The sequence below is a fragment of the Leuciscus leuciscus genome (assembly GCF_965113295.1).
Source record: "Leuciscus leuciscus genome assembly, chromosome: 3".
Classification (NCBI taxonomy): Eukaryota; Metazoa; Chordata; class Actinopteri; order Cypriniformes; family Leuciscidae; genus Leuciscus; species Leuciscus leuciscus.
The window spans coordinates 68,029,755-68,042,201 of NC_138727.1; the positions used below are offsets into that span (position 1 = coordinate 68,029,755).

The following is a 12,447-nucleotide window of genomic DNA, read 5'->3' on the forward strand; positions in this document are numbered from 1 at the left end:
TTTTGATTTACACGCTGTTTAATGTTTGATGATCACGTTATTTTACATTTGCGTGAGCAAACTTCACTTGTTTCAGATTCTTCTTCTCCTGTGTTTTGATCCGGACATTCTGTACTAGAAGATGTGTCATATAGCGCCCCCTACCGTATAAAAGTAAAAACATGGAAATTTAGCTGGAAAAAAATAGCTGGAAATTTCAGTCAATGGAGGGGATAAGTAGAATTAGAGTAAATTCCTATACACTACCAGTGGACTAGCCTACACAAAAATTCAGATATCCAGAATTAGAAACATATATGTTTTTTATCAATATTCTAATCAATATTTCCAAACAATGTAAGTTTCATAAGACTGTATATGAAAAACGATGTAAAAAAGTTTACAGCATACAAGTACAGGCCAAATATTCTTGGACTTTTCACTCAGTATAAGTCAAGTAATTTTAAGTATATTTCTGAGAAGTATATAATATGTAGACTGATAGTATACTTTCTTATTTTTAGTTTAAAAGTATACCAATAGAGCCCTTGAATAAACGTATTTTTCGTAAGGGCACAGTGTTTCAACCCTTAGTAATCAAACTACCAGTGACTCTGAACATGAAACTGACACACCACAAACTGTAAATGACAAGCTTGAGCTTTAAGGAAACTCACTCCAATGACGTAGCGGAGGATATTTTGCTCATCGCATCTGCTGAGGACATTTTCATCATCAAAATCAGTGGGTTCTCCATCTGTGATGATCACCAGGGCTTTCTGAGCGCTGAAATTGGCTCCAGACGACACGCTATTCAGGAGATTCTTTCTGGTGATGTGATAAATCATAAATAATGACACAAACATTTGTTTCTACACCAATGTGTTTTTAACTTCTAATTTATAGAACGACAAATGTCCAACTCCAGTGTGTTTAACAGACCTGAACAAAAGAGCAAATCTACAGAAAGAGCCATCTTTGATTGTCATTTATGTGCATTTCAAGACTTTTTCTCTTAAAGTGTAAATTCAATGAACATTCATAAGCATATGAAGGATTCACTCACAAGACATAGTCGATTCCTCCGTGTGTGTTTGTGAGTTGGTTCATGTGTGTCTCTTTCATGAGTTTGTCTTCAGCGGAGCCGTCCTTATACGCGTTGAAGTCAAACACAGTCCTGAATGTAGTTGCAAACTGGACAGCAGCAAACTGACACACAGAAGGACAAACAACAAGCACACGTGCCGTTAACATCATTAGCAAACCATAGACCATTACATGTCCATATTTCCACATTAATAGTGCTGGGCTGATTTACCTTTATGGATGAGTTTGAAAGTTTTTTCATAACATCTAAAATGAATTCTTTGTTCTTTTTAAAATCGTATAATGTCAAACTTTTAGATCCGTCAAAGAGAAACACCAGATTGACTTCTCTCTTCGTGCATTCTGCAGAAATACCACAAGATATGGAAACACATCTGTTACGCCAACTTCTTTTAGCAATCAAACCATAAATTATTGACAAGATGGACAATAAATCCATATTTTTCCCAAGTATTTAACATAATGTCTTTAATCATGTCTTTAGTCTTCAATTGAGTTGTCAATAACAGAGAACAGAAGAGAGACGCCGCCTCTCATTCCCAGAATAGCAGAGTAACCTGAACATCATCAGCATCATTAAAACATGCACAGACACTTCACATCAGACAAGGAAGGACCAACAGCTTCAACACACCCATGTACGAGTCTTTACTGACAGATGGATCCTTAATCTCGGTCCCTTTAAATCCAGATCCTGATCCCGTCACTTCATACAGAGATCCACTCCAGTCATTAGATCCAACCGAACCCACAATCACAGAGTCCTGAAACAAACGCAGCAGTCTCCGCTTCAGTCTCAGCATATTGACTCATTACATACAATTATCACCAGAGATTCTTAAAAACAGCTCTTGCGATCTGATTGGTTGCTGTACGCAAGTTCTTAGAGTCCGTGTGTGTTTTTATTGTGACATTTAGCAGCAGATAAACCCAATTGGCGACCCAAAAATGATTATCATATCACATCATAAAAGTAAACAGAAATGTCCTTAAATATTTCCTATTTTCGAATGTTTTATTTATTTTAATTTGACATTTTTATGAATGCAGTTCCCTCACAAACTCCCAAGGGATCAAGAGCCTAGTTTGGGAAACCCTGCCTTAATATAAATCATAAAAAGTGACATATACCATATATATGTCATATTTCTGACCTTGTGGTAGAGGACACTGAATCCACTCTGCGATAACTCTTTCTGTCTGTCTTTGCTGTGTGTGTCCTTTGACCCTGAAACCACAGAAGAAGAACTCTTAAATCATCAGTGGATTCTTCATTAGCTGCTTTTATTTTAAACGTTATACAGTATGTCTATTTTCTTTACGCTTGCATTTTACCTTCAATGTTGTAGATCTTTTTTTGCAGGTTGTCCAGAAGTCCTTGGAGTCCATTGTAGTCTTGAATGTAGAAGGTGTTGTGTATTTTTGGTTCTGAAGCCAGTTCATAGAGGTTGGCTAAGCTAACTTTTCCCACCTGACAAACAAAACTGTCATTGAGTCTGACTGTGCAAAAACACTTTTAACTATGCGAGTTGAAACAGGTCTTTAGGGCTTTTCACACTGCTTTTCTCAATTGCTAACAGAATTCATTTAACAATTCAATTTTCTCTCAACTATAAACACACACAATCTCATAACTACACACCAACTTGTCCAAACCTCAAGCTTCCAGCTCAAAACTATTTTAATCACCAATCAGTCAATTAGCCTCAGATGACACAGTAAACCTAACAAATACACAGACAGTTAGTCCAGCACAGCACACATGAGGAGAGGAGTGACGTGCGTCTCCTCGGCTTGATAAACACACTCTAGCAGCAGCTTCTGGATCAGTTGCAGAGGTTTGACTGATGCTGGAAGGAGAGAGCATTACTATAGTCCAGTCTGGAGAGATCAAGAGCTTGGAGAAGGAGTTGTGTAGCTCTGATAGGAAGAGCCTGATCCTCCTAATGTTGTATAAGGCAAATCTGCAGGACCGGGCAGTTCTAGCAATATGTTTGTGTTTTATTAATGAGAGCATGGTTAAGCCTGTGTAAAGTGAGAGAATTTTTGTGTAGAGTTTTGTGACTGAGCCATTACATGGGAAAAGTCATTCAGCTTCGGTTACAAGAGTGCAAGCCAGGATTCACTGCATTTAGACTTTCAAACATTAAACAGGTCATAAGGAAACTCACCCCAATGACGAGGCGGATGATATTTTGCTCATCGCATCTCCTGAGGGCATTTTCATCATCAAAATCAGTGGGTTCTCCATCTGTGATGATCACCAGGGCTTTCTGAGCGCTGAGATCGGCTCCAGACGACACGCTATTCAGGAGATTCTTTCTGGTGATGTGATAAATCATAAATAATGACACAAACATCAGTCTCAACGTGCCTCTTTTGTTTCTACTAGGGCTACAGCTATTGATTATTCTAGTAATCAAGTATTCTACCGATTATTCCATCGGTCGAGTAATCGGATAAAAAATTGTGGTAATAAAAATAGCCTTTAAATTGACTTAAAAAAACAAATATATAATAACAAGCAATAATAATTGGTATGAAAGTAATCATATGGGTTTTATTGAACAACACTGTTTAAATATACCATGTAAAATAAATGATATAAACTAATATAAACATAACTAACTGTACATTGCGTGTTATAACCAATGCCTGCAGAGGGCGCCAAAGGCCTGGTGTTTGTTAGGCATGATCAAATCCATGTTTAATATTGGCCAGACAACATTTACTTCAAATGTCCACTTAATCTTTAATATTTGGTCACTTCTGTGCGATAGAAATGCAACAGCTGCTGTAATTTCTTGATAAAGAACATGTTCATCAAAACATGCAAACTCAGAGCGAGGGTTTAAACTTTTATTTTGAGATCGCGATGAACAAGAATTTGCATATTTAGAAACATATTAATGTATTCTCCTGTGCTGGCATAGATTTACAAATGAGTGACGTTACAAATGAAACAGCGCACACTGCGTTCCCAGATGAACGTTATAAACAACACAGGCAGAGGCAGCATCTATGCCGGTGAACCGAACAATGGTGTAATGATTCAGTTCGACTCCCAAGACAAGACGATGCTCACCCGACTGGCCAATAGGAACGTGGCCCCGCCCATGACACAATTTTCACAGTGAAAGCAAAATCCTGACAGGAGAGCAAGAAATTGCATCGAGAGCAAAGAAAAGCGTTTCCAGAGAAACACTTTCTTTTTTAGAGAAAATGTTTTCACACTGATAGCAAAATATATATATTTGAGAGTTTTTTTTTCAAAGTATTTTGAGAGAGATTTTTTTTCTCAGAAATACAAAAAAAAAATCTAATTCATATTTTTTATGTTATATGAGAAAATACTTTCTCTCAAAACTTTTTTTAGTCTCAAATATTCTTTTTTCTCTCATGAAATGCTTTTTTGCTATCAGTGTGATCATTTTTTCTCTCAATTTTAATTTTTTTTCTCAGATCATTTTTTTTCTCGCATGTAATAAAGACACAATTCTAGCTCCATACAAGAGACGCTCCATGCTTATAAATGATAATAACAACAGTGCAACTAAGAAACACAAACCGTGTCCGACTTTTTGCGTTCCCAAATGCCCGTTATTGGAACCGTAAACAAACAGCAGAGACTGAGTTTGCGTGGGGCAGCGTTTACTGTGAACAGAGCTGAGGTCATTTTAACATGTAATCTGCACACACATCAATAAAGCGTCGTGCTTCTCTGTGGAAAACAACAGTGCATATATTTATTTAACTGAATCGCAGCGATGTAATAATAAGGGTAAAGGATTCTCGTCCGGGGAACGCGCCACTTCCGGTATTTTGCCCGTACTCAACATGGGTAAACTGCAATCGAGGATATTTTTCGAGTACTCGACTTTAATCGAGGAATGGTTGCAGCCCCAGTTTCTACACCAGTGTGTTTTACATTTTTATTTAAAGAATGAGATAAACCAGAACAAAAACGCAAATCTACAGAAAGAGCCATCTTTGATTTTCATTTATGTGCATTTCAAGACTGTTTCTCTGCAAGTGTAAATTCACTGAACATTCATAAGCATATGAAGGATTCACTCACAAGACATAGTCGATTGCTCCGTGTGTGTTTGTGAGACTGTACATGTGTGGCTCTTTCATGAGTTTGTCTTCAGCGGAGCCGTCCTTATACGCGTTGAAGTCAAACACAGTCCTGAATGTAGTTGCAAACTGGACAGCAGCAAACTGACACACAGAAGGACAAACAACAAGCACACGTGCCGTTAACATCATTAGCAAACCAGAGACCATTACATGTCCATATTTCCACATTAATAGTGCTGGGCTGATTTACCTTTATGGATGAGTTTGAAAGTTTTTTCATAACATCTAAAATGAATTCTTTGTTCTTTTTAAAATCGTCTAATGTCAAACTTTTAGATCCGTCAAAGAGAAACACCAGATTGACTTCTCTCTTCGTGCATTCTGCAGAAATACCACAAGATATGGAAACACATCTGTTACGCCAACTTCTTTTAGCAATCAAACCATAAATTATTGACAAGATGGCCAATAAATCCATATTTTTCCAAGTATTTAACATAATGTCTTTAATCATGTCTTTAGTCTTCAATTGAGTTGTCAATAAACACCAACTGGAATGTTACTAAGAACCCAACACATGGTGTACAGTATTAAAGACTGAAATAGTTAAACTGCATTCAGTGCTAAAAGTGTCGTTATCCGCTGGTTTCTGTGTCAGACTCGTCAGACCTTGGTAAGCGACGGTAAAGTTTGAGACGGCCTGTAAACGGCTGTTGAACTGGACGCAGATGACGTTCAGATACGAGTTTCCGTCACACTCCTGAGGAAGATACGGACTGCAGCTCTGAGAAAGAGACACAATATCTGAGACAACAGGAGGATCAAATCACACAAAAGATGAAACATAGACTCCAGTGAATGAGGAAGCAGAGAACATTCCTGCAGTGTTTCCCATTCTTCAATGGACACAAGTACAGAAGAGACAGTGATGAGAAGTCAAACACTGAAGTGACTAATGAAGGAAGCAGTTGAACTTACAGTCAAGCGTCCGCCAGCATCAGACGACACAGCAGAAGACATGCCGAAGAACTGAACTCTCTCTGAGCCTGTCAATCATCACCAGAGAGAGAGAGAGAGAGAGAGAGAAGGGAGAGAGAGAGAGGGGGAAGAGAGAGAGAGAGAGAGAGAGAGATAGGGAGGGAGAGAGAGAGAGAGAGAGAGAGAGAGGGAGAGAGAAGGGGGCGGCGGAGAGAAGGGAGGGAGAGAGAGAGAGAGGGGGGAAGAGAGAGAGAGAGAGAGAGGGGGGGGGGGGGGAAGAGAGAGAGAGAGAGAGAGAGAGGGAGAGAGAATTTTAATTTTAACACACCTTTATTACAAATAACCATACATTCCATACATAACTAATACATTCAGTTCCTACCTACAGGAGTATACAAAAACATACACATTCAACATATCAAAAATCCAAATAAATACACATAAAAAAACTCATTCCAAAAAACTCATTCCAAAACATGTGCAAACTGTAAACTCTCATTAAATATTTCACACAGAGCCCCCTTATAACACCAAATCAATTCAAAAGACATAAGATCCCCCATAGCCTTATAATACTGAAAGTCAATTAAAATTCTGGATTTTACTAGGTTAAGAAACACAATCTGCAAATTAACACTTGAATTGCGTTCAATTCTTATTTTTCTAGTGTCATATATCGCCTTCTTTGCTTGACCCAGTAAAAAATTCAATAATTGACAACAAAATCGACGTCTCCGGATGTATTTAAATCCACAAATAAACATTCCCAAAGAAAAAATCTCATCAAAACGACCAAATAAACTCTTTAAAACCTGAAACAATGGTAAAAGCCTGTTACAGTACACAAAAGCATGAAATATGTTCTCCTTCTGAAAACAAAAAGAGCATTCATCGCTAGTATCATGCTTTATGACTGAAACAAGTGCGTTCACGGCAATCGCTCCATGAAGGATCCTCCATTGTAAGTCACCCACTTTTTTTGGCAAAGGTGACTTGTATAATGCTCGCCATTCTGGCTTGACATCCTCCCCTAGATGGAGGGCAGAACGCCAAGGCATATCAACTCTTTTATGCAAACACTTCTTATTCAGAGTTTTGACACAGTTTTTGTACAAAATTTTTCCAGACACTGGATTAAGACCCATTAACATCAACAAGTTGGGTTGTAAAAAAACACCTTCACATTCTTCAAAATCAGTCAACAGACACAAATCAGGAAAAGGGTCATTGCAATCTGGAGTAATTAACCCTTCAGTATAATCTTCCAGCAGTTTAACTTCTTCTGACGCAAGTGGTGACTTCCATTTTCCAAGTAATTTGGCCGTTATACGTTTCGATTTCAACCCCAACTGTCTGACGACCACATCAACATTCTCAAAGTTCAGTCCAGCCAGTTTAATTAATTGTCCAAGCGTTAAAACTCCAGCATTAAGAAGAATATCACAAATTGCAGGGAGTGTTTTTTCATTTGACCAATCCAAGCGCGATCCATAAACCAAAGGTTCTTGTAGTAACCAATGCAGAGAGGTCATAGAGCCGGGTCTCTGCACCTTGAACAACGACCAAACTTTAAATAGATTCCAATAAAAAATGGGCAACTTAGACAAGTCCATCTTTTGCGGATTCAACCAAAACAAAGATCTCTCAAAGTCTAGACCTCTGAAATCTCGCAAAATGACACAAGCAGCGTGTTTCCAGCTTGAGTTCACTGGTCCAGTCAACAGCCTTTGAGCAAATTGAAGCCTAAAGGCTGCTATTCTGCTCTGTATATGCATTAAACCATGTCCTCCTTCTTCTTTGGGTAAATAAAGAACGGCTACAGAACGGAGAGAGAGAGAGAGAGAGAGAGAGAGAGAGAGAGAGAGAGAGAGAGAGAGCGAGAGAAGGAGAGAGAGACAGTGGTCGTGACAGATAGTGTGCGTGACGGTGGTCGTGACAGATAGTGTGTGTGACGGTGGTCGTGACAGATAGTGTGTGTGACGGCGGTGGTCATGACAGATAGTGTGTGTGTGACGGTGGTCGTGACAGATAGTGTGTGTGACGGTGATCATGACAGATAGTGTGTGTGACGGTGATCGTGACAGATAGTGTGTGTGACGGTGATCGTGACAGATAGTGTGTGTGACGGCGGTGGTCATGACAGATAGTGTGTGTGTGACGGTGGTCGTGACAGATAGTGTGTGTGACGGCGGTGGTCATGGCAGATAGTGTGTGTGACAGTGATCGTGACAGATAGTGTGTGTGACAGTGATCGTGACAGATAGTGTGTGTGACGGTGGTGGTCATGACAGATAGTGTGTGTGTGACGGTGGTCATGACAGGTAGTGTGCGTGACGGTGATCGTGACAGATAGTGTGCGTGACGGTGGTCGTGACAGATAGTGTGTGTGATGGTGGTCATGACAGATAGTGTGTGTGACGGTGGTGGTCATGACAGATAGTGTGTGTGACGGTGGTCGTGACAGATAGTGTGCGTGACGGTGATCGTGACAGATAGTGTGCGTGACGGTGGTCGTGACAGATAGTGTGTGTGACGGTGGTCATGACAGATAGTGTGTGTGACGGTGGTGGTCATGACAGATAGTGTGTGTGTGACGGTGGTCATGACAGGTAGTGTGTGTGACGGTGATCGTGACAGATAGTGTGTGTGACGGTGGTCGTGACAGATAGTGTGTGTGACGGCGGTGGTCGTGACAGATAGTGTGTGTGACAGTGATCGTGACAGATAGTGTGTGTGACGGCGGTGGTCATGACAGAAAGTGTGTGTGACGGTGGTCGTGACAGATAGTGTGTGTGACGGTGGTGGTCATGACAGATAGTGTGTGTGATGGTGGTCATGACAGATAGTGTGTGTGACAGTGATCGTGACAGATAGTGTGTGTGATGGTGGTCAAGACAGATAGTGTGTGTGACAGTGATCGTGACAGATAGTGTGTGTGACGGCGGTGGTCATGACAGATAGTGTGTGTGACGGTGGTCATGACAGATAGTGTGTGTGACGGTGGTGGTCATGACAGATAGTGTGTGTGTGACGGTGGTCGTGACAGATAGTGTGCGTGACGGTGATCGTGACAGATAGTGTGTGTGACGGTGATCATGACAGATAGTGTGTGTGACGGTGGTGGTCATGACAGATAGTGTGTGTGTGACGGTGGTCATGACAGATAGTGTGTGTGACGGTGGTGGTCATGACAGATAGTGTGTGTGTGACGGTGGTCATGACAGGTAGTGTGTGTGACGGTGATCGTGACAGATAGTGTGTGTGACGGTGGTCGTGACAGATAGTGTGTGTGACGGCGGTGGTCATGACAGACAGTGTGTGTGACAGTGATCGTGACAGATAGTGTGTGTGACGGCGGTGGTCATGACAGATAGTGTGTGTGACAGTGATCGTGACAGATAGTGTGTGTGACGGCGGTGGTCATGACAGATAGTGTGTGTGACGGTGGTGATCATGACAGATAGTGTGTGTGACAGTGATCGTGACAGATAGTGTGTGTGACGGCGGTGGTCATGACAGATAGTGTGTGTGTGACGGTGGTCATGACAGATAGTGTGTATGACAGATAGTGTGTGTGACGGTGGTCATGACAGATAGTGTGTGTGACAGTGATCGTGACAGATAGTGTGTGTGACGGTGATACCTGTCCAGAGCAGTGGTGTGCAGGACTGCAGATCTACTGTGCAACTGTACATTTCACCCGCTGAGTTTCCTTTTAATGGGGCTCCAACGATGATCCTGCCAAAAACACCCTCACAATCAATCAGACCCTCAGAAAACACATGTAGAACACCCTAGCAACCAGTGTGTGTGTGTGTGTGTGTGTGTGTGTGTGTGTGTGTGTGTGTGTGTGTGTGTGTGTGTGTGTGTGTGTGTGTGTGTGTGTGTGTGTGTGTGTGTGTGTGTGTGTGTGTGTGTGTGTGTGTGTGTGTGTGTGTGTGTGTGTGTGTGTGTGTGTGTGTGTGTGTGTGTGTGTGTGTGTGTGTGTGTGTGTGTGTGTGTGTGTGTGTGTGTGTGTGTGTGTGTGTGTGTGTGTGTGTGTGTGTGTGTGTGTGTGTGTGTGTGTGTGTGTGTGTGTGTGTGTGTGTGTGTGTGTGTGTGTGTGTGTGTGTGTGTGTGTGTGTGTGTGTGTGTGTGTGTGTGTGTGTGTGTGTGTGTGTGTGTGTGTGTGTGTGTGTGTGTGTGTGTGTGTGTGTGTGTGTGTGTGTGTGTGTGTGTGTGTGTGTGTGTGTGTGTGTGTGTGTGTGGTGGCGCAATGGATAAGACACATGCCTTTGGCGTGAGAGACCCGGGTTCGAATCCACTGTGAGACACCAATGTGTCCCTGAGCAAGACACTTAACCCCTAGTTGCTCCAGAGGCGTGCGACCTCTGACATACATAGCAATTGTAAGTCGCTTTGGATAAGAGCGTCAGCTAAATGAATAAATGTAAATGTAAATGTGTGTGTGTTTGTGTTTGTGTGTGTGTGTGTGTGTGTGTGTGTGTGTGTGTGTGTGTTTCACTCACTGTTTCCTGTTTTCAAACTCCGACTGATAAACGCTGTAACCAAAGAAATCTTCTGCAGCGCCGTTAAATCTCAGTGGATGTTCAGTGTCGATATTGAAGGCCTCTGAAAGAGACGCTGGAGAAGCGAGAGAGACTGTTGAGACATCAGGAGACGTTTGTGAGAATGTTTCTTAAAGATTCACTTAAAAAGTTAAAAGCTAAAGTTTCTCTTCTTCAATCATCTGCACTGGTTTGAGTGTGTTCTGTTGCAGTTCATGAGCAGATGACCAGCTTCACCAGCACAAACCAGCCTTATTCTGGAAAATCTGCCAGTGTGTGTGTGTGTGTGTGTGTGTGTGTGTGTGTGTGTGTGTGTACCTACTTGATATTATTTTTATGACACATTTGAGCTAAACCTGACAAAACCTCAGGTTTTGTCTATGGTTTTGTTTTAATAAAAATATTAAATATAAAAATGCAGATGGTTGTATCCAGTTATTTTAGCTGTCTGTTTTGCTGACCTGGAATTTGGTATTATATTATTTTAATTGAATTGTTATCATAAACACACTGATTTGTAGTGCAAATAGTTTGACTGCACTTCTAACACACTGTTGTGTATAGGTATTTGTTTTGTATCTGTATAGTTTTCTATGGTCTCACCCATTCAAAGGAAACTGCTTGCTTCTGCATGGATATGAAAACAATATAAGTCTGTGGAATATCCCTGTGTGTGTGTGTGTGTGTGTGTGTGTGTGTGTGTGTGTGTGTGTGTGTGTGTGTGTGTGTGTGTGTGTGTGTGTGTGTGTGTGTGTGTGTGTGTGTGTGTGTGTGTGTGTGTGTGTGTCTAAGTAAGTCTAGAGTATTTGCATTCAAGTCCAAGTCAAGTCTCGAGTCAAGATAGACAAGTCCAAGTCAAGTTGCAAGTTCTCAACTTTGAGTCTTAAACAAGTCATTAGTGCTTTTTACACAAATAAGTGTCTCACTATTGATTACTTTAGTAAATTAAATGAATACTAATTTATTTCAGGAAGGCTTTTAAAATATGTATAAAAAATTTCCACTACGGGCACCCATCTATCCCAAAGGGCTGGCTATGACAGGGAGAACCAGAGCTGACAGTGTGTTGTTTACTGAGACTCAAATAGATGCACTTCTGCCTTGCTATATTCCCTCCATATCAGCTTCACCACTTCTGGGTGAAGTCTCCATTCCCTGGGCCTCAGCCCCTGCCTCGACAGGGTGTCTGCTCCCTGAATCTGGTGTCCAGGGATGTAGACTAGAGCCTGAGCCATCATCACCAGTCAGTTAAGTGCCAAGAGAGGGGATGACCCCTCCACAGACCCCGAGCTGAACGACCTTCCATGATCGCTCCCCAACCCCTGAGGGAAGCATCTGTCTTAAGCGTGAGGCGATGACAAGGAGTTCCCAGTACAGGACCATGGGACAAGAACCAAGGCTTCTTTCACATAACCAAAGTACGAAGCACCTGCGTGTAACCTTGATCACATGGAACGGGTTGCCCCTCAGGGAAACCCCTTGGTCTTGAGCCACCACTGCAAAGGTCTCATGTACAGCAGGCCAAAAGGTATCTGGTTTGACACAGCTGACTCCAAACTGAGTGACTGGCCTAGCTTTACCTTGCTCACGGCTGTGAGGATCGAACCGCTACGAGCAGGAGACAGGCGTGCCTGCATTGTCGTCGAATCCCACACAACGCCTAAAAAAGTGGTCCTCTGTAATGGAGAAATTACACTTTTCTTTGCGATCAGCCTTAACCCTCTGGGAACTGAGGTGTTTTCTGGCCCTGGAGGTG

At 41.7% G+C, this 12,447-nt stretch overlaps 1 protein-coding gene and 1 pseudogene across 2 annotated transcripts in view; one reads left to right on the top strand and one right to left on the bottom strand.

Annotated features, from left to right (window-relative positions):
• Positions 1 to 8,267, top strand: part of LOC309495698 (uncharacterized protein) — a 58,326-nt gene extending 50,059 nt beyond the window's left edge. Inside the window, exon 2 of the mRNA XM_082165506.1 lies at positions 8,177 to 8,267. The gene's annotated coding sequence lies outside the window, so the exon portion shown is untranslated. The remainder of the gene's footprint in view (positions 1 to 8,176) is intronic.
• LOC309495688 (integrin alpha-M-like) overlaps positions 1 to 12,447 on the bottom strand; it is a 264,013-nt pseudogene that overhangs the window by 103,388 nt on the left and 148,178 nt on the right. Inside the window, exons 12-20 of the transcript XR_014211778.1 lie at positions 5,417 to 5,547; positions 5,165 to 5,307; positions 3,258 to 3,408; positions 2,422 to 2,557; positions 2,241 to 2,314; positions 1,721 to 1,850; positions 1,298 to 1,428; positions 1,046 to 1,188; positions 657 to 807 (exon numbers count right to left, since the gene is read on the bottom strand). The product of XR_014211778.1 is annotated as an integrin alpha-M-like (transcript). The remainder of the gene's footprint in view (positions 1 to 656; positions 808 to 1,045; positions 1,189 to 1,297; positions 1,429 to 1,720; positions 1,851 to 2,240; positions 2,315 to 2,421; positions 2,558 to 3,257; positions 3,409 to 5,164; positions 5,308 to 5,416; positions 5,548 to 12,447) is intronic.